This window comes from Equus przewalskii, chromosome 17 (genome assembly GCF_037783145.1).
Source record: "Equus przewalskii isolate Varuska chromosome 17, EquPr2, whole genome shotgun sequence".
Lineage (NCBI taxonomy): Eukaryota > Metazoa > Chordata > Mammalia > Perissodactyla > Equidae > Equus > Equus przewalskii.
This window is the reverse complement of record NC_091847.1, coordinates 24,058,197-24,072,931: the sequence shown is the minus strand read 5'-3', so window position 1 is coordinate 24,072,931 and position 14,735 is coordinate 24,058,197. Positions and strand designations below refer to the sequence as shown.

The following is a 14,735-nucleotide window of genomic DNA, read 5'->3' as shown; positions in this document are numbered from 1 at the left end:
GATTTAGTCATAAATACCTCCAAACTACTAAATATGCAGAAATTGCTAGAAGATTTGAACTCCTTTTACAAAGGAGGTTTCTTTACTCATGCCACCTTACCTTCTCTAACCCAATTGCTACTACTACCTCCACCCTATTATGTTTATCTCACATAAGCTATGTAATATATTTATATAATTTATATATATACAATCCCTCTTCAATTATATAATCATTTTCTTACCCTTCTACATCTAGGAGTGAAAAATTCTCTTACTAGAGGTATGCAATTTCTACTTGGTAATTGTATTTTCCTCAGGCCCTTGTGGTAAATTTGGTTTCATTTTTCCTCTGTGGTTGCAACTAAATATATTAAACCAGGTAAAGACCTGATCTTGGTTATATCATTATTAATAAACCTAGTATATCATCTTTACTTAAAAATCAAAACAAGATGTGATACTAGAAAATACCTTGGCTTTACCAGTCCAATACACCTGGCAGTCTCAGCTTTCTCTCTATATACCAATCCATGTCCATAACTCAACATTTATATGATACTCTACAAATTATAGAGCATGTTTGCACTCAGTTTGTCTTTTAATATTTATAAACTTATCCAGACATTTGCTAGGTCAGAATATGAGGTTCAGAAGGGTTAAGAAACTAGTCTACAAAAAACTGTCTGATAAAAGGTATCACTAGTAGATCTATCTCTTCTACCTTAAGGACTACAGCACATTTCAGGATGCCATGTGTGCCTGGTCTATTCTTCTATATAAATCAAAGATGTAAGTGAAAATTACTGGATTTCTTTAGTGAAGATGTTGTTGATGATTATAATGATAATAATATAACTGCCAATCTATAATGAATGTTTATGGTATATCAGACACTAAGCTAAATACTTCTATAAATTTACTGTGTTTAAACCTCACACCATCTCTATGCAGTCAGTAATGTCATTTTCCTCAGATAATTTAACCTGAGGAGAGAACCCCACACAAGCATGTGTTGCTTTATTTTCTTCTCATATCCTCTTATAGATAAAACTGAGGTAAACATTTTTCTTGAACAATATTCCCACTGATAATTTATACTTGCAGATTATAGGTTTATTATTTAGAAAATTTTGTCAATGGATATCAATGCCAAGTCTGTCTTTTCATAACATAAAATGAGTTAATCTCTTCTCCTTTGTGCTTCGTAAATAGATTTTAATTTTCTAGGTAATGAAAACTGTTTAATAGTTCCGCACATTTGAATTTTAGAACTCTGAATGCCATTACAATGAAAAGTTTCTTAAGAAAGAAGAACCTAAAGTCGCTGAATTACTAGAAATGATTTTATTTGGGGACCCAAAATAAGCAGTTTTTCATCTAGAGTTAACCAATGAGTTGGGATGCTTGGAACTTTTTCTCTGAGTAAACCCTCAGCTTGCAGATATAGTATAAAATGGAAAAATCTCTTCACATTGGTGTGGTACACTCTCAGGTTTTTGTTGTTGTTGTGTTCATGGTATAGACAGAGAAATATATGAAAAAACAGCATGAAAAATGTAAGAGAAGAAGAACTATTCCTCTACCCTTTAGGTCCTTCTGGCCGGTCTAAGAATTAAATTGATGTAAGACAGAGTAACAGGAGAAAATCAAAGTTTAATAATGTATATACATGGGAGAAATCCAGAAAAACTGAGTAACTTGCCAAAATGGCAGAAGCCACCACTTTAAATTCTATCTTCAGCTAAAGACAAAGGAGGATGTTGGGGGTAGTGATTTTGGACTTTAAAGGGGAGGAAGGCAATTTATATGGAGATGGAAAAGTAAATGTTTGATAAACCAATGTTTGCTGAGCTATCTGTAAACAATGGGACCTGAGAGAAAACTTTGATAAAGTGGGCTTAGCAAGGATCCTCCTGTCTACCACCTCTGGTTTATATCATACTAAGTTATCTTATGGTACTAGCTCCATGTAGAACAGGCCTTCTATCTTAAATTCTTTTAAGCACTTAGGGGGAAGATTAAAGTTTCTTTCGGAGACTTTTGTCCTTAAAAATTATCAAGGGACCAGCCCCATGGACAAGTGGTTAAGTTCATGCACTCTGCTTCAGTGGCCCAGGGTTTCACTGGTTCAGATCCTGGGCGCAGACATGGCACCACTCATTAGGCCATGTTGAGGCAGCGTCCCACATACCACAACTAGAAGGACTCACAACTAAAACATACATCTATGCACTGGGGGGTTTTGGGGAGAAAAAGCAGAAAAAAAAAGATTGGCAAGAGTTGTTAGCTCAGGTGCCAATCTTTAAATTAATTGATTAATTAATAATAATAACAACCAAGGGGCTGGCCCCATGGCCCAGTGGTTAAGTTTGCGCGCTCCGCTGCAGGCGGCCCAGTGTTTCGTTGGTTTGAATCCTGGGCGCGGACATGGCACCGCTCATCAGGCCATGCTGAGGCAGCGTCCCACATGCCACAACTAGAAGGACCCACGACGAAGAATATACAACTATGTACCAGACGGCTTTGGGGAGAAAAAGGAAAAAAATAAAATCTTAAAAAAAATTAAAAAATAATAATAATAACAACCAAGCCAAAGAGACACATTTGGAGTTGGCTGCTAATTCTGATCCCCCACAAAAGCATGGCAGTAACTTGAGTCTTTATGTTATAAGAGAACATGGGAGTGGAGAAGACATGCACACTAATATTCTTCCTGATGCAGAAGAGATATATATCACGTCCACACACATTCCATCAGTGAGAACTAGTTATGATGCCCTAACCAGATGAGAAGAGGCAGAACCTAGAGTTGCTGGCTGAGTAGCTGCTTCTTAGAAACAACTCTGTAGTGTAGAAGATAGAGTAAAAGTATTTTTAAATTATACATGTGTTTACCATACAAACTAAATGTGTTTCAGCAGGAAATTGGTTTATGAAAATACTAATCATCCATAAAATGGAATAAAATACAGCTACCAAAAAGGATGGGGAGATCTATGTGTGTTGAGTATACATACACACACACGTATATTAGTTAAAAAAAATAATAAAAAGTATACAATTTGTTATAAACCCCAGACTCAGTCCTCAGAATATTTTTTCAAACCACATAATTCACCTACAACTTCTATCTCATAATCGTACATCCAAATTATAGAAGATTTTGCTCTTTTCTTTTTGAAAGAGTAGTAAATCCTAATAGGATATTAATATGCAAAATGGAAATTATGAAGTGACAACTTTGTCATGTCTATTTATTAAATAGGATTTTAAAAGAATTGCTTATTGGTTCTGGTGGCTTTTTGTTGGATTTTTTAAAAAATTTTCTATGTAGGCAATTGTGTTTGAAAATAGTTTTATTTCTTTCATTCTCTCTAATTTGCATGCCTTAAACTTTTTTTTTTTTCTCATCTTAATGCACTGGGCAGGACCTCCAGCACATTACTGAATATGAGTGTTAAGAGCAGTTATTCTGCTCATGTTATGCCTTGTCCCTGATTTTGGGGCAAAATAATTCAGTCAGGTTGAAGAAATTCCCTTCTATTAGTATGTTGCTAAGAATAGTCTTGTTTTTGTTTTTGATCATGGATGAGCACTGTTTTTTAGTAAATGCTTTTTAGGCATCTATTGAAATGATTTTATATTCTTTCTCTTTTAGCCTACTGATATGGTGACATGCATTAATTGATTTTCAAATGCTAAGTCACCCTTGTATTACCATGATAAACCTCTCCTAGTCATGGTAAATTTTTCTCTTATATATTGCTAGATTTGGATTGTTAGGAATTTTACATCTATGTTCATAAGGAATGTTGTTCTGTAGTTTTATTTTCTTGAATGCATTTGTGTGATTTTGGAATTAGGGTAATTCTGGCCTCATACAATTAGTTAGAAAATATTTCCTTCCCTTCTCTTTTCTAGAAATGTTTGTGTGGAATTGGTACTATTTCTTCTCTAAGTGTTTGGCAGAATCTCTAGTGAAGCCATATGGGCTTAGAGTTTTCTTTGTGGGAAGTTTTTAAATTATAAATTCAATTTCTTTAATAGATATAGGAATATTCAGATTATTTATTTCTTCTTGAGTAAGCTTTGGTGGTTTTTGTCTTTGAAGGAATTTGTCTATTTCACCTACGTTGTCAAATTTAATGGCACAGGGTTGTTCATGGTTTCCTCCTATTATCTTTTAAAGCTGTAGGGTCTGTAGTGATATCCTCTCTTTCCTTGCTGATATTTGTAATTTGTGTCTTTTTGTGAGTTTTGCAAGATCAGAGAATATGAAGTCAATCCATAAAAAACAGTTGTATTTCTAAATGCCTATGATATACAATTAGAAATTAAAACAAACAACAACACTTATAATAGCACAAAAAGTATGAAATACTTAGGTATAAATTGAACAATAATGTGCAAGATCTGTATGCTGGAAACTCATTTTAAAAAAGCCTCCAAAAGCCGAAAATAAATGTAGAGATACACCATATTTATGGGTTAGGAGACTCAATAGCGTTAAGATGTCAATCTTCCCCAATCTATAGATTCAACATAATTTTAATTAAAATCTCAGTAAGATTTCATAGAAACTGACAAGCTGATTTTAAAATTTATGTGGTAATATAAAGGCTTAGGATATCTAAAGCAATCTTGAAAAACAAAAACAAAGCATGAAAATGCGTGCTTACCAGATTTCAAGATTTACTATATAAAAACAGTGTGATATTAGAGAACAGGTAAACAGGTGGATTAATGAAACATAGACTACAGCAATACACCCACAAATATGTAGTCAGTTGATTTTTAACAAAGGTGCAAAGGTATTTCAACAAAGAATGGTTAGTTTTCTCAACAAATGGTTCTGGAACAGTTTAACATTTAATGCAAAAAAAAAAAAGAAGAAGCAGTCTTGATTCATATTTTATACTATATAGGAAAAATAACACAAAATGGACCAAAAATATAGAACTATAAAACTTCTAGAAGAAAATATAGCATAAATTGGCTTAGGTAAGAATTTCTTAGTTTGACGCCAAAAGCATGATTCAAAAAAGAAAATACTGAGAAATTTGACTTCATCAAAACAAGAAATTTTGTCTTTGAAAGACTATTATTTGAAAAATACTAATAAGAGAGTGAAAAGAGAAGCTACAGACAGGGAGAATATATTTACAAATTAGATATCTCATAGTGGACTTGTATCCACAATAATAAGAAAATAGACAACCTAATAAAAAGTGGGCAAAAGATTGAACAGACACCACCAAAGATAGCATATTATTGGCAAATAAGCACATGAAAAGAGACATTAGGAAATGCAAATTAAAACCACAATGAGGTACTATTACATACCTATTAAAATGGTTAAAAAATATCAAAATAAAAAGTTGATAATAACAAGTGCTAGGCAGAAGGCCAAGTAGTTAGAAGATTCATGTAGTGGTGGTGGGACTGCAAAGTGGTATAACCACTTTGGAAAACAGTTTGATAGTTTCTTATAAAGTGAAATGTCCTTTTAGTATATAAGCCAGCAATCCCAGATTTAGCCAAATGAAATGGTAACCTATATTTACCCAAAACTTTTATGTGAAAGTTTATAGCAACTTCATCCATAATAAATCAAAAATAGAAATAACTCAAATGTCTGTCACTTGTGAAATGGATAGACACACTGAGGTATATTCATACAATGGAATACCGTTCAGCAACAAAAAGGAAGGAAGTACTGATAAAATAACGCTGATGACTCTCAAACACATTATGCTAGGTAAAGATGCTGCAGGCTGGATGATTCCATTTATATGACATACTGGAAGAAGCAAAACTATTGAGACAGAAAACAGATAAGTGATTGCGAAAAATGATAGTGGGGAAATGAATGACAAAAGGGCACAGGAAAATATTTTAGGACAGTGGTCCTGTTCTATATCTTTTTTGGTGGCGGGGAAGGGAAGATTCGCCCTGAGCTAACATCTGCTGCCAATCCTCCTCTTTTTACTGAGGAAGACTGGCCCTGAGCTCACATCCATGCCCATCTTCCTCTACTTTATATGTGGGATGCCTACCACAGCATGGTTTGTCAAGTGTTGCCATGTCTGCACCTGGGATCCAAACTTGCGAACCCCGGGCCACTGAAGCAGAACGTGCGCACTTAACTGCTGCGCCACTGGGCCAGCTCCCTCTATATCTTGATGATAGTATTGGCTACACAACTATATGCATTTGTCAAAACTCATACACTAAAAAGAGTGAATTTTACTGTATGTATCATTATACCATAATAACAAAAATAGAACCAAGAAAACCATAAAAAAAAGAATTGCCTTAATGGTGTATCTTTCCATATGAGAACACCCTGAAAATTTGTGGCCGAGACTGTAGTTTAGCACTAAGCAAAGAATTCTGAAGAAATCCATGTTAGCAGTCATCAACAGTAGCCTAATCTCTGCAAGCCAGCTCACACTGCATTTTACTAGGCCAAGGAAACAGGGGTGAGAGGATGAATGACGTGACACAAATTATCACCCTTCTAAATATGTCAAGCATACGTCCTGCTGACAAGAGGGACTGTCTAGCATGGTAAGTAGCAGCATCAGCTTTTCAATCTCCAAGTACCAAAAGTGAGTGAAGTATTTATTTTTTAAATGTGCTATATAAGGAAAGAATAATTTTTTCCTCATTGCTATGATTATAGTTGTTGGTTAAAAGGCAATTTTGTATAAGCCAATTTCAAGGAGCAATTTGATTACTAAAATTGAGAATGAAACATTATCCTATTTTGTAAAATAATGTGTCAGATAACTTATGTATTTGGAAAGGTGCCTATATCTTTTTGTATTTCTAAAGAGTTTATAAAAGTTCTAATTTCCTCCCAGGGTGAAACATAACCTAGAGACACATGAATAAAATAGCACAGCTGTGTTCTCCCTATGCCACTAAGTCCAATACACGATCAATGTGAATTGTTTGATTATGGGTCATAAAGGCAGCCAGCATAATGCTATTGACTACAGCATGGATGATCTGATGGCTACACAAACAAGATGGCAAACAATGGTCCTCTGGCTTAGAGATATTTATATAAGCAAAACTATCGAGGGAAGAAACCTCCTAACAGTAATAATTCGTAATTGTTGGAATCTGGTTAGCATCTTCTAATCGCCATTCTCTACTGTCTTGTTTTTACTTTGAGGCAGCTTAGCAAAATTTATTTATATATGTTTCCTGTATCAGAAACTTGCATTACATTTGTGGAAATGTGTTCTAAATCCCAATGCTCTTAAAAAGCATAACAATCCCTACAGACTATGCAGAATAACATAAGTATTTTGTGAAATTTGCTTGTCTGAATTGTTAATTGTCCATGCTATGTTGCAAATTAAATGTGGATGTACATTGCTTCAGAGAGTAATATTCATATTTCATAGAAACAAGTTAGTCAGTAGAGAAAAATCTTCATTTCCTGTACTTAGTGTTTCTCTATATGTTGGGGACTTTGCATTCAGGTAAAGATTTCAAGAGAATTTACCAAAAATGTATCTTCTCCAGAAGACAACAAAAGATACTTAAGTGATTTGGAGACAAAACTAGAACTAGATCATGTAACACCCAAAAATAAAAGAGCAAAAGAGAAAACCCTTCTACTGGAAAAAAGAAACATAGCTCCAAATTGCTCAGAGCATATAGATGATGACAAGAATATTGACAATAGATATTCTGTGGTATTGAATGAATGATTGAGCTTAAATGGTAAAATGATGATAAAAATAATGATAATAAAAAGAATTACTTTGTGTCAGGCAATATTTTAAGAACTTTATATGACTTACCTCATTTAAACCTCACAATAACCCTATGAGGTAGTTTCTATTATCCTCCTTTTAGAGATAAGGAAAAACATGTGTGGAGAGTTTAAATCATTTGCCCATCACTATGGTATTACATAACAAACAACCCTGGTATCTCAGAGGTTTAATGCAACAAAAATCCAAAATTTTACTCACATCATCGTCCAACTGGGTCATCAGTGGATGCTTCCCATGTGCTGTTTCAGGCTCCCTCCATGTTGGGCCTCTAACATCCCAAGGTCCTATGAGTCTTCTGCTGGATTCCTTGCATCGAGAGGACTGACAAGTGAAGAGAGAGTGGAAAATTGTCAGAATGCTTTAGGGGCTAAGTCAGGAAATGGTACACACTAATTTTGCATATATTACATTGCCTAGAAGCCACATATATGGCTCCAACATAACTGCATGTCAACGGGGAAAGGTCATCTTTTTATTTGCCCAGGCAGAGGAAACAGGATTGGTGAACATTAGCTATGTATTCTTTGTCACACTCACATAGCCTAAAATTAGTAAAATTAGGGTTGGGGCTTAGTTACTCCAACATGGCTCAGAGTCCAAGGCTTTAACCGTAATACCCTACTACCACTCAGAAAAAAGAAAAAAGTGGTGAAAGAGAGATGAGATTTAGTAGTAATTAATGTTCTATCCTTTTAGAATTCCTCTTTTTATTAATACTACAAATTCAGAAATCTGTTTCTTGAATCTATTTCTAAGTCAAAAAATGGCTTAGAAGGTTAGATGCCTCAAAGCTACCCACTACTTATAAACTGTGAACTTGCATTTGATAGGGAAAATATACTCACGTTTTGATAATCCTCTCCCATTCAACTTTGAAAAGGGCATAAAAATATTTCTTAAAAATCACAGAATGAATTTGGTCTGTACTGGGAGAGTATTCATCCATTGAAGTAGATTTCATTCCTGAAATAATATCTCCTCTCCTTTAATTAAAAAAAAACCCTCTTTTTTTTTAACGATAATGTTACCAAAAGTTGAGTCTCTCAATCTTAATGCCAATCCAAATAATGAGAACAGAGTCTTGAGTGACGAGGAAAGGCTTTACTTTCTTTGCCAGGCAGAGGGACCAAAGCAAGGGCTAGTGCCTCAAGAAATGCTAGCTCCCCATTAAGAAACAGGTAGGGGTTTTTATTTGGGGTTTTAGGTAGAGGAGGGGAGCTGTGGCTTTCTTGGTCAGTGTTTTTCCATTGGCCTGTGTTCGGGGCTGCTTCCAGCAGAGGAGACAAAGGGTTTCTCATGTGACTGTCCTTAGCTGTTTATCTCTGTGGTGGAAGGTAGACTCTGGCCTCAGAAAGCCAAAGAGTTGGGCGTGGGAAGCTTTGTTTTCTTGATATTCTCTAGATATTAGTTTCTCTGTAAAAGAACTTCAAGATCCTATGATAGCCACAACTTTAGTGGGAGCCCAGCTTGAGGCCATCTGGGCTTTAACATTTGTAATTTCTGTTTGGCTGTAAACCTCATGGAGTCAGAGGTTAAAGAAACAAACATTTACATATGAGTGTAACTAAGAAGCAGGAACTGGGAATGTTTGCTTTTGGTTTTAACCCCCTATATGCTGGGTTCACTGTACAGGAACCCATATCAGGGCTGATACTAATTAAGAGCCAGCAGCAATAATGCTGAGGAATATAGATCAGATACCATGTTTACATACCTATAGTCTGTTTTGCATATTATATCCCCTTAGAAACTAATGGTCTTCCTACTTCAGTCTAAGATCCAAACTAATGATAATGTTGCATGAACCAATGACCATGCTTCATGAAATGCACTCTAGGAAGACTGATAATTCAAGTACGAAATTTTCGTTCTAGTTAAATAAGCTTTCTAACAAATTAATCTGATGCACTTTTAATTATGTACATAATCATTATAGCGTCACATGTAATTAAGCATAAATGGCAAGCAGTTCAAATAGTAATATTACAATAATTAGTATTGCTCTCACACAGTCAAGCCAAATTGTAAAGTTTAGTTTTTCATATTGTTGGTTCTTCATAGTTCTTCATGATCTATTGGAAGAATCAATATTTACCATTTCACTTGATATCATATACTGTTTAATCATTTCGCTGTCATCTCTTTGCACATCCACACATTCTCATATAGAATAAGTTCAATAAACTGAAAGGTAAGTCATCCTTGTCTGTTTTGCTATTTCCAGCCACCAGACTCCCACTTAATGCTCAAAACCATGTGTGAGATCTTGTCTTTCACACTTATTTTTTCCCCATTTTCTCTATTTCTCCCTATCACTACCCTCTTGTTAGTAATTCTTTTCAGTATCCATTGCTTCATCATACTCCAGGTGTTTCAAGTTTACAGAGAGCTGAAAGATGGACTCAATAGTCTGTGGATTTTCTATTATGGATTGAGACAGGGAAAAGAAGGATTTGGGTTACAGAGATAAATGGAAAAACAATACATTTAAAGCACTGAGTTAATATGCCTGCCTTAGAGTACAGACCAAACAAATTAGGTCATACCCCTACTTTCGTTTTCTTTATCCTACAGCATATTTAAGTCTTTTCTATGAGAAACCTTTCCTATTTCCTCTTTCTGTCCCAAACCCTTACCACATTTATCTCTATCCTCTGTGTTCCAAGGAAATTTTTTTTGAAGGTCTAAATTGATCCTGTTAGGAAACCCAGTGCATTATTTAGACTTCATCCAAGTACATTTCTCTAAGAATTTAACATTTATTGCTCTGCTTACTTCCATGAACTGTTCTTCTTCCCTTGGTTTTGTGAAGGTTTCCTGGTTCTCCATCTGTATATTTGATTATTTCTCAATTTTCTGTGTTAACACCTCTTCTTCTGCTTGCCATTTACATGTAAAATTTCTCTGATTTTATTTGTATTATAAATATTCTTTATAAAGAATGATTCTTTCCTCTTTGGGCTTCAGTTGCTGACTGTATGTTTGTGACTTCCAAATCTACATCTCAAGTCCAGACTTCTCTTCTTCGATAAAATCAAATTCTCAACTCCTTCCAGCCATTATCTTGTCAACATTTAAACAGTCAAAGGCAAACTTAATGTTTTCCCCCAAACTTCCAGTCCACAGTTATTCTTAATTCATTTTATTGGTGCTATTGACTCAGTGTCATTATCCTTTCACCAAGTTTTTGGCCATCCATTCACCTAATATTCACAGTCCTAATTTATGCTTTGGCCATTTCTAGACTTTTAGATAGCTTTTCTTCCTTCACTATCTTTCATTCATCTTTCTCCCTGCTATTAGGTACTTTCAAACTATACAAGTCAGAGTATATCTCTTCTGTCCTCAATAACTAGCAATGACTCCCATCATTGAAACAGGAAATTCTACTTAATATAAAAATTAATCCACTTCAATCTGGCCCCAAACAACAATTCCAGCCCCATTCCCTACCACATGATTTAGCCACACAGGGTTATTTATCATTGTCTGTATTTCTTGTATGCTTTCATCTTTTTATTTATTTTCTGTTATTGTCTGCTTTATCTGGAATGCACTTTCATAAATTTTGTCTACTGAACTCTTCTTATCTTTTAAATTTCAAATTAAATTAAACTTCTTTCACTACTATTTTTCAGATCCTACCCCCATTGCCACTCTCTGAATGAATCTTTCTCTTTCCAGCTCATACCACTTGCATTTTTATTTAGCATATGTGTTTTTCTGCTATGAATTATAGCTGTTGTTCATGTTTTGTCCCTCTTACCTAATCTCACCCACTTCCACACTCATGTTGTACTTTCTTAATTTGTCTAAAGCAATTTTGCTTCTGTAGAACCCCAGCAGAGTGCTTAGCATTGACTAGGTGCTCAATCAAGGTTGAACTACAGTAACATATATATTCAAGGCAATTTTGGACTGATTCCACCATAATCAAACAAGATGTGACAATTCAATTACCTAACTTGAAGATGTAAATGAACTATCTTTAGGACCTAATTTAGTTTAATGGACAAGAAATGACATCTGAGAGTGTTACTCCTCATCTTAAAGTTAAGCTATTGATTTATTGATTTATTCATCCTATAAAAATTATGAAACATTTCCTCTATCTATAGCACACTACTAAGCCTAGAATGACAAACAAATAAATAAAAGGATCAGCTGTGGTTGAACCATTGCCAGATTGTACAATGGGAACTGGAGAATCTTACTACTTTTTTTAAAGATTGGAACCTGAGCTAACAGCTGTTGCCAATCCTTTTTTTTTTTTTCTTTTTCTCCCCAAATACCCCCAGGACATAGTTGTATATTTTAGTTGTGGGTCCTTCTAGTTGTGGCATGTTGGACACCGCCTCAGTGTGGCCTGAAGAGCAGTGCCATGTCCACGCCCGGGATCCGAAGCAGTGAAACCCTGGGCTGCCGAAGCGGAGTGCCTGAACTTAACCTCTTGGCCACAGGGCCACTCTGAGAATCTTATTATGAAGAGCACAGACTTTGTAGTCAGATTGACTTTGCTTTGAATGCCATCTCCATCACATATTTGCTATATAATCTTGGGTTGGTTGTTAACTATCAGTTTCTTCATCTGTAAAATGTAAATTACAATGATATCTGCAAGATTCACTGTTGTGGGTTCCCAAAGAGATTGAATTTTTAAGAATTATATATATAAGGTTTATAATTTTTAGTTATAGATACTGGTGGGGGAAACCAAAATGTAAATAACTACCATAATACAAAGCAAAAATGACATAATTTCAAAAGAACCATTTATTCCATATTTGTTATTAATAATCTATTTTTATAGACCAAATTGCTGGTCTTTGTACATTATATAAATGTTAACATTTATATTAGCATATAATTAGCATTGACTTAAAATCCAAACTTACAAATCAGATATAGTTGGTTTGTATATTGGCTGAATTTATTTCAGGAAAATAGAAATTGTTCCAAGTATTTCAAAGACAAAGCAATTTAATATAAAGTATTGATTGTAATCAGGACAGTGCAAATTAGAAGTAGAAGAAGGCACAGCCAGCTTTCAAGTTACTGCACTGCAGTTATGCTCCAGTCAGAGGGGAAGCCATGACACTTGATGTGTTCACCAGTAGCATATTGATGGACAAGAGAAAGATACCACAGTTTCTGCCCTGGGGCACTCCATCCTTAGGAGGTTGACAAGAAGAAGAGGAACCATGCAAAGAAGGCTGTGAAATAGGATGAAAAGCAAGAGTGTGGAGCCCTGGAAACAAAGTGATGAATATGTATCAGGAAGTAGTAGTTAACTGTGTCAGATGCTGCTGATAGGTCAAGTAAAATGAGGATGGAGAAAAGACCATTGTACTTATCAACACTGAGGTCGTTGGGGACCTTCATGTGAGCAGTTGTGTGGAGCAATGGAGGTGAAAGCTCGCAGAGTGTGTTTGAGATAGAAACAGGAGAAGAGACAGTGGGTATGAATTATTGTTTTCTTTTCTTCTCTTTTCTTTTTTTGGTGAGGAAGATGGGCCCTGAGCTAACATCCATTGACAGTCTTTCTCTTTTTTGCTTGAGGAAGATTGTCAATGAGCTAACATCTGTGCCTGTCTTCCTCTATTTTGTATGTGGGAGGGATGCCGCCACAGCGTGGCTTCATGAGTGGTGTGTAGTTCCACGCCCAGGATCTGAACCCACAAACCGCAGGCTGCTGAGGTGGAGCAGGAGAACTTAACCACTATTATTTTTTAATTTTTGTTATAAAGAGGAACAGAGGAATTGGGAATGGTGACTAGTAGGGGTAGTGAAGTCAAGGTTTTTTGTTTTTAAGTTGTGAAAAAATAAGAGCTTGTTTGATGCTGAGAATGAGCTAGTACGAGGATCAGAAAACTTTCTATAAAGGGCTATCGTAAATATTTTAGGCTTTCTGGGCCATAGGTCTCTGAGGCAACTAGTAGACTATGCCTTCATAGGTGAAAGCAGCCATAGGCAATATATAAATGAATGGGCACGACTGTGTTCCAATAAAACTTAATTGACAAAAAGAGACAGGTGCTCTAGTTTGATCTAATATAAATTTCAAAATATGATTATGAGAAGAAGTACAGAATAGCTGAACTGATGTCCTTGAGTAGGTGAGAGGGCATGGGATTTGTGCCCAAGAATTGGGGTTAGGTCTTTGATTATGGGTTCAACTCAGTCTGAAAAGTAACTAAGATAAAAATATGCAGAAGTGGCTAAATGTGAAGCATGGATGTGTAGAAAATGTTTTGATTGCTTCAGTTTTCTCAGAGAAGTAGGAAGCAACATCATCATATGTGAGTGATCATTAGGAAGGAGATTTGAAGTTTTAAGAAGAGAAGATGCATGAACTAGTTGCATGAAAGAGTTGAAAAGTAATTGGGTTAAGGAAATACTATAGATAATTAAATTTTTAGTAAGATATCAGATTTTCACTTTGGAATGTCTAGCTGTTCTTTTCCACATTCAACTTCTATATTTTTATTGCAATTTACAATTTTTCTGAAGCACCAGCTAAATTTGTGGCAAATATCAACATATTATGAATCATTCAACTTTAATCTTCAAAACCCTTATTTTTCCTCCTGGGGGAAAAAAAGAGATTGTTGCAATCCATTAATACCCCTATTTTCAGACAGCAAAATCAGTCACGCTTTCTATCCATATATTTTTCTAGCTTAGTAAATCTTATTCCTGTTAGAAATTATTTGTGCAATGAATATGCTCCTGTCACTTCATCTCTGTTTCATGCATTTATCATATTGAATCCTAATTTGCTCTGAGGGTTTGCTAACTTTTGCTTCAATGATGTATTTGCTCTGAAAGAGTCAGATATAATGATATATATTATGTCCAGTATTTGTCTAATATTTTGCCACCAATGAAAGATAAATTATTGAAATGGAATCTATTCATATTGATTGCTATGAAGGTTACACATAGATTGGTAAATCA

General features: G+C 35.1%; 1 protein-coding gene across 3 annotated transcripts in view; it reads left to right on the top strand.

Moving 5' to 3' along the window:
* Window positions 1–14,735, top strand: part of LRP1B (LDL receptor related protein 1B) — a 1,824,802-nt gene that overhangs the window by 807,047 nt on the left and 1,003,020 nt on the right. The gene's annotated exons all lie outside the window — the stretch shown is intronic.